Source organism: Pan paniscus, chromosome 7, assembly GCF_029289425.2.
Source record: "Pan paniscus chromosome 7, NHGRI_mPanPan1-v2.0_pri, whole genome shotgun sequence".
Classification (NCBI taxonomy): domain Eukaryota; kingdom Metazoa; phylum Chordata; class Mammalia; order Primates; family Hominidae; genus Pan; species Pan paniscus.
In genome coordinates this window covers 42,133,937-42,140,064 of record NC_073256.2, presented here as the reverse complement: position 1 = coordinate 42,140,064, position 6,128 = coordinate 42,133,937, and the positions used below count along the sequence as shown (strand labels likewise).

The window sequence follows — 6,128 nt, the reverse complement described above, 5'->3', positions numbered from 1 at the left end:
CAAAATCCCATCAATTTAGATAGGGATGAACAGGGACAACACATTTTTAGGGGGAAGTTTAGGAGTTCCGTTTTGTACATTGAGGGAGATTGCAAAAAATGACCACAATTTTTTTTCTCATCCCTCTATGCAGGCCTCTTTGCAATGTGGTTTTACTGCTCATGCCATGAAGAAGTGACAGCTATTTCTCCATCTCGTGAATCTGGAAGAGTCTCGTGACTTGCTTTGACCAAGAGAATGTGGCAGAGGTGACACTAGGTGACTTTCAAGCCTAAGCCTCAATAGCCTGTACTCCCACTACCTTGGAAAACTTCCCTGATACTCCATCCTGATCTAGAGGATGAGAGACCAAATGGAGCAGAGATGAGTTGTCACAGTGAGACGCTCCAGATCAGCCAGCCAACAGCCAGCAGCAACCACTAGATCTGGGAATGAGCCATCCTAGACCACCCAGCCCCAGGTGAGTTTCCAGTGAAATCATACTGTTCATCTACCTTTGCAACTTCTTTTTTCCTCATTCAGTATTGTTTTTAGGATGTATCTGTAAATAAAGAGATCCACTTCAGTAATTTTTAACTACCCGGTAGAATCCAATATGTTGTGTATTCATTCTCCTACAAAAGTGATGACAATCCTTGCATATGTTCCAGTTTGTGAGTTTCTTAAGACAGATGCCAAGAAATGAAAGTGCTGAGTCCGAGGGGGTGCTCATTATTCATCTGTATTAGGTGTTGCCAAATTCTTGTCCAAAGTGGTTCTTTCAGTTCACCCACCCACCAGCAAAGGATGAAAGTTCCTTTTTCCATACATCTTCCCTAACACTTTGTGTAATTAGACTTTCATTTTCTCAATCTTACAGGAATAAAATTGATCTCATTGTTATTCTAATTTTCTTATTCCAGATTGTTGTGAGGTTGAGAATAATTTTATAAATGTATTAGCCATTAGCATTAGGGATTCTCCTTTATATCTTGCCTCTTCATGTCATTTGTCTATTTTTCTATTAGATTTTTTTGCTTTGCCTCATCTATTTTTAGTCATTCTCCATGGATCCTAGTCACATGGATTACAAATTTCTTCTCCTGATCAGTGGATTTTCTTTCTTTGCACTTTATTTATGCTATCCTTTGTTGAAGACATTTAAATTTTAATATAGCCTAATTTATTATTTTTGTCATTATAGTCAAATCTTTTTTCTTTTTTGCATGCACAAAATTTACTAAAGGCATTTTGTTTTTTGCTTATAGTCGAATCTTTTTTGTTTTGGCCTATCTGAAATTAAAGATTTTCTCTATTTTCTCCTACATGGTTCAGAGTTTGCTTTCCACATTTAAGTATTTAATCTATTTAGAGTTTCCTTTTGTGTAGGATATAAGGATCTGATTTTATAGATCCACTTACAACGAATGTTTCAATACTATTATTGACTAATTCATCCTTTTCCATTAATTTTGATGCCTCGTCTGTCATATTTCAAGTATCCACCTACTCATAAGCCTGTGCCTAGGTCATTTGTCCTAGAAACCGTGTGTCAATATCAAAACTGTTCCAATAACCATAGCTTTACAGCAAGTCTTGATATTTGATAGAGCAAGTTCTCCTCCATTTCTTCCCTCTTGTTTATTTTCAGTCTTTTATTCTTCAGTAGGATTTTATAATCAGCTTGTCAAGTTTGGAACCTGTACTAGTTTCCTAGAATGGCTGCAACAAAGCATCACAAACTGGGTGGCTTAAAAACTACAGAAATTTGGCTAGACAAGGCAGTTGAGGAGGAGGGGGCGCTTGAGGCGAGGCTGACCCGGCATGCACTCCGCACCTTGGGGACATTATTTCGCGTGGAACAGCTGCTTTTGGAAGACTATTGCCCAGAAGAAAAGATGTTTGATTTTCATAAGCAAAAGATGTACCAAAGTATAGAAGGCTGGTGTATTTGCAGAGCTAAGTCCTCCAGTTCTCGACGCACTGACAGTAAATGCTATGAAAAGGACTTCCAGAGCCATTTTGGATTACATGAGACTTGCTCAGGAGACATCTGCAATGCCTGTGTCCTGCTTGTAAAAAGACGGAAGAAGGTGAGAGCAGGATTTAAAAAAAAAGAAAAAAACTGGAATCATGTGGTAGTTACAAGGTCTGGACCCAGTATAAAGAGTACATTGAAACCATAGAAAGTGAAAACTCTATCCGAGAACAGGATAAAAAGCATCCAGATCAGTAAACTGCAGAAGGAATTTGAACGTCATAATTCTGATGCTCACAATACCACCTCAAATGCGCCCCCAGCTCAATCTCCTTGTAATAGTAACCAGTTAGATGATAGCTCAGATACAGAAATGGTTTCTGGTTCTAACAGAGCGCCAGTTTTTTTCCTTTTTAGAGCTCACATACTGGAAAAGACAGAAGAGACATTGTGGGGTCATCTATAAAGGCTGTTTTGGGGAAGTCCTCATCAACACACGTCTCTTCAAGTCTTGCTGCAGTCATAAGAAAGCAGCTGGGCCAGGCACCGTGTCTCACGCCTGTAATCCCAGCACTTTGCGAGGCCAAGGTGGGCAGATTATCTAAGGTAGGAGTTCGAGACCAGCCTGACCAACATGGTGAAACCCCGTCTCTTCTAAAAGTAGAAAAATTAGCTGGGTATAGTGGTGCACCTGTAATCCCAGCTACTCAGGAGGCTGAGGCAGGAGAATCAGTTGAACTCAGGAGGCGGAGGTTGCAGTGAGCTGAGATCACGCCACCTCACCCACTCCAGCCTGGGTGACAGAGTGAGACCCTGTCTAAGAAAGAAAGGAAGGAAAGAAAGGAAGGAAGGGAACAAAGGAAGGAGGGAAGGAGGGAAGGAAGGAAGGAAAGAAAGGAAGGAAGGGAACAAAGGAAGGAGGGAAGGAGGGAAGGAAGGAAGGAAGGAAGGAAGGAAGGAAGGAAGGAAGGAAGGAAGGAAGGAAGGAAGGAAAGGAAGGAAGGGAAGGAAGGAAGGAAGGAAGGAAAGAAGGAAGGAAGGAAGGAGGGAGCTGCTGAGAAGCCAGAGGAGCAGGGGCCAGAGCCTCTGTCCATCCCCACTCAGGAGTAGAGACTGAAGTTTTCAGGTAAAAGGGGAACAAAAAAAAAATCTAAATTTTGAAAAGACCACAAAGCAACAATCTGACCCTCCTATTTTTCACTTGGATACCTGCTATTCTGCCAAAAGACAATTTCTAGAATAGTTTTGAATGGGTTGATTTTCCCCCAGTCCCACAAACTTTGAAGCCAGTGTCTAGCTCACTAAAAGAAGAGTTGCACATAATATTTAAGATGCTATTTCATAGGAAAGCTGAATGCTGCTGTAAAGTACTCTTTAAGTCTTTTTTTTAAATCCCCTCCTAATGAATGAAACTAGGGGAGTTTCAGGGGACAAAGGCGGGATTTGTTTATGATAAACTGTAGTTTTTAGTCTTTCCGTATTGAGAAGCAGTTGTTGGGGCATTTTTTAAGATGGCTAGCTACACTTGTTTTCCTTTATGATAATAAATTTGTCATAACTCAGTAACATGGACTTTCCCCTAGAGGTAGCTGTTAATAATTTTGAAATATTAAGGTCTTGCCTAGGTTCTGATGATTCAACCTGTACTACTGATTATTAAGCAGGACAGACTGAGCTTTCTGTTGCAAATACCTTGGAGGAGAAAGTAATTTCTCAATATATAGAGAGGTAACTTGACTGTATACGTTGCATCCTGTGCTACCTCCCTTCATATTAATATTTGACAAAGACTTTAACGTACGTGAAACTTCTAAAGCAGAATCAAAGCTTCTCTTGGGGAAATGGCAAGACAGGTGAGACCCTGCAGGAATAGTGCCAAGGCATTACCATGTAATAGAGAACACGCCCTATTAAAAATGTTAAACTATCTGAGAAATACAATGTGCAAGTCTTCAGGATGGCACAAAACAAAGGTTAATGCTACCTGAGGCACATTTCTTAGAGGGCTTGCTGAGTTTGTAAATAATCAGCTTTTGCTTGTGTTACATGACTTTGATGACTTCATTGAAAATCTGCACAATTTAGTTTCAGCTCTGGATTACTTCAGTTGACCTTTGTGAAGGCTTTTATCTGTGTAGAGCAAGTGTTTGACTTGTTTCAGCCTATTAGGTTTTTATTTTCTTTTGCTCTGTATTAAAAGCAAATTCTACTAAAAGAAAAGAGGTTTCTGTTCATGTTAAGCAGGTAGGTTTTTGTTTGGCTTCTTTTATTCAGGCTTTCTGAACATTGAGATAACTAACCTGAACTTAGAGCCCTTCAATCCTAAAATCCTCATGAAAAGCCTCTCACTCGAACCCAAACCAAAGCACTCTTACTGCCTCTTTTCTAAATGTTCAGGAAAAAGTATCACCAGTTCAGTCTTTTCATAATGAGGGAGAAGTACTTGCCTGCCTTGTAATAACAAGACTCAGTGCTTATTTTTTAAACTGCATTTTAAAAATCGGATAGTATAACAATAAGGAGTGAGCCACCTTTTATGGGCACCCTGTAGATTTATAGTTCTTAATCTAAACATTTTATATTTCCTTCTTTTGGAGAAAACCTACATGCTGCAAGCCACCATATGCACAGACTATACAGTGAGCTGGGTCAGCTCTCCCTCAGTCTTTGAGGTGAATTACAAAAGTCCAGCCATTGTCATCCTCCTGAGTTATTTTGAAAATTGTTTTTGTGTATGTTGGCTGCAGCATAGAATATACTATACTATGGATCATCTCTACTCCTGTATTTATTTGTTTATTGCTAGACCTCAACCACAGTCTTCTTCTTCCTCTTCCACCTCTCTTCGCCTGTAGGATGTACTATATGTAGTCATGCACTTTGTATTAATATATTAGAAATCTACAGACCTATTTTGTACTTTTTATACTGTTGGCTACTTATAATCAAAACTTTTACTAGGGAATTGAGTAAGTCCAGTCTTATTAGAAATTTTTTTTAAAATACAGAAATTTGTTCTTTCACACTTCTGGAGGCCAGAAGTCCAAAAGGGTACATCACGACGGTTGGTTCCTTCTGGGGACCAGGAGCAGGGAATCTGTTCCATGCTTCTCCCTGAGCTTCTGGTGGTTTCTAGCAATGGTTGGCATTCTTTGGCTTGTAGCTGTATCACTCCAATCTCTGTGTCCGTCCTCACACATCCAACATCACCCAGCCTCCTTCCCTGTATGTGTCTCTGTGTCTTCATGTGGCCTTCCTATAAAGATTAGGGTGAGATCTAATATGACCTCATCTTAACTTGATCACATCTGTGAAGACTATGTCCAAATAAGGTCACATTCACAGATCCTGGGAGCTAGGACTTTACCTTATCTGTTAGGAATATACCATACAACCCTCAACAAAACCTTTGCTTGCAATTACATTGCATTTGGATGCCAATCAAAACCACAGTGGGATGCCACCTTACTCCTGCAAGAATGGCCATAATAAAAAAAATAATAGATGTTGGTGTGGATATGGTGAAGAGGGAACACTTCTACACTGCTAGTGGGAATGTAAACTATGGAAAACAGTGTGAAGATTCCTTAAAGAACTAAAAGTAGAACTGCCATTTGATCCAGCAATCCCACTCCTGGGTACCTACCCAGAGGATGAGAAGTCATTATATGAAAACATTTCATTGCACACCCATGTTTATAGCAGCACAATTCACAATTGCAAAAATGTGGAGCAAACCCAAATGCCCATCAATCAATCAGTGGATAAAGAAATGTGGTATATATATATATATATATATATATGTATGTATATATATATATATGTGTATATATATGTGTATATATGTGTATATATATATGTGTATATATGTATATATATGTATATATGTATATATATGTATATATATGTATATATGTGTATATATGTATATATATGTATATATATGTATATATATATATGTGTATATATATATATGATGGAATACTACTCAGCCATAAAAAGGAATGAATTAATGGTATTCACAGACACCTGGATGAGATTGGAGACTATTACTCCAAGTGAAGTAACTCAGGAACGGAAAACCAAACATTGTATATTCTCACTCATAAGTGGGAGCTAAACTACAAGGATGCAAAGGCATAAGAATGATACAATGGACTTTGGGGACTCG

The 6,128-nt window shown here is 38.9% G+C and overlaps 1 pseudogene; it reads left to right on the top strand.

The window, feature by feature from the left end:
• The first annotated feature begins 1,551 nt into the window (after positions 1-1,551).
• Positions 1,552-3,205, top strand: LOC117981565 (SIN3-HDAC complex-associated factor-like; annotated as a pseudogene).
• The last annotated feature ends 2,923 nt before the right edge of the window (positions 3,206-6,128 follow it).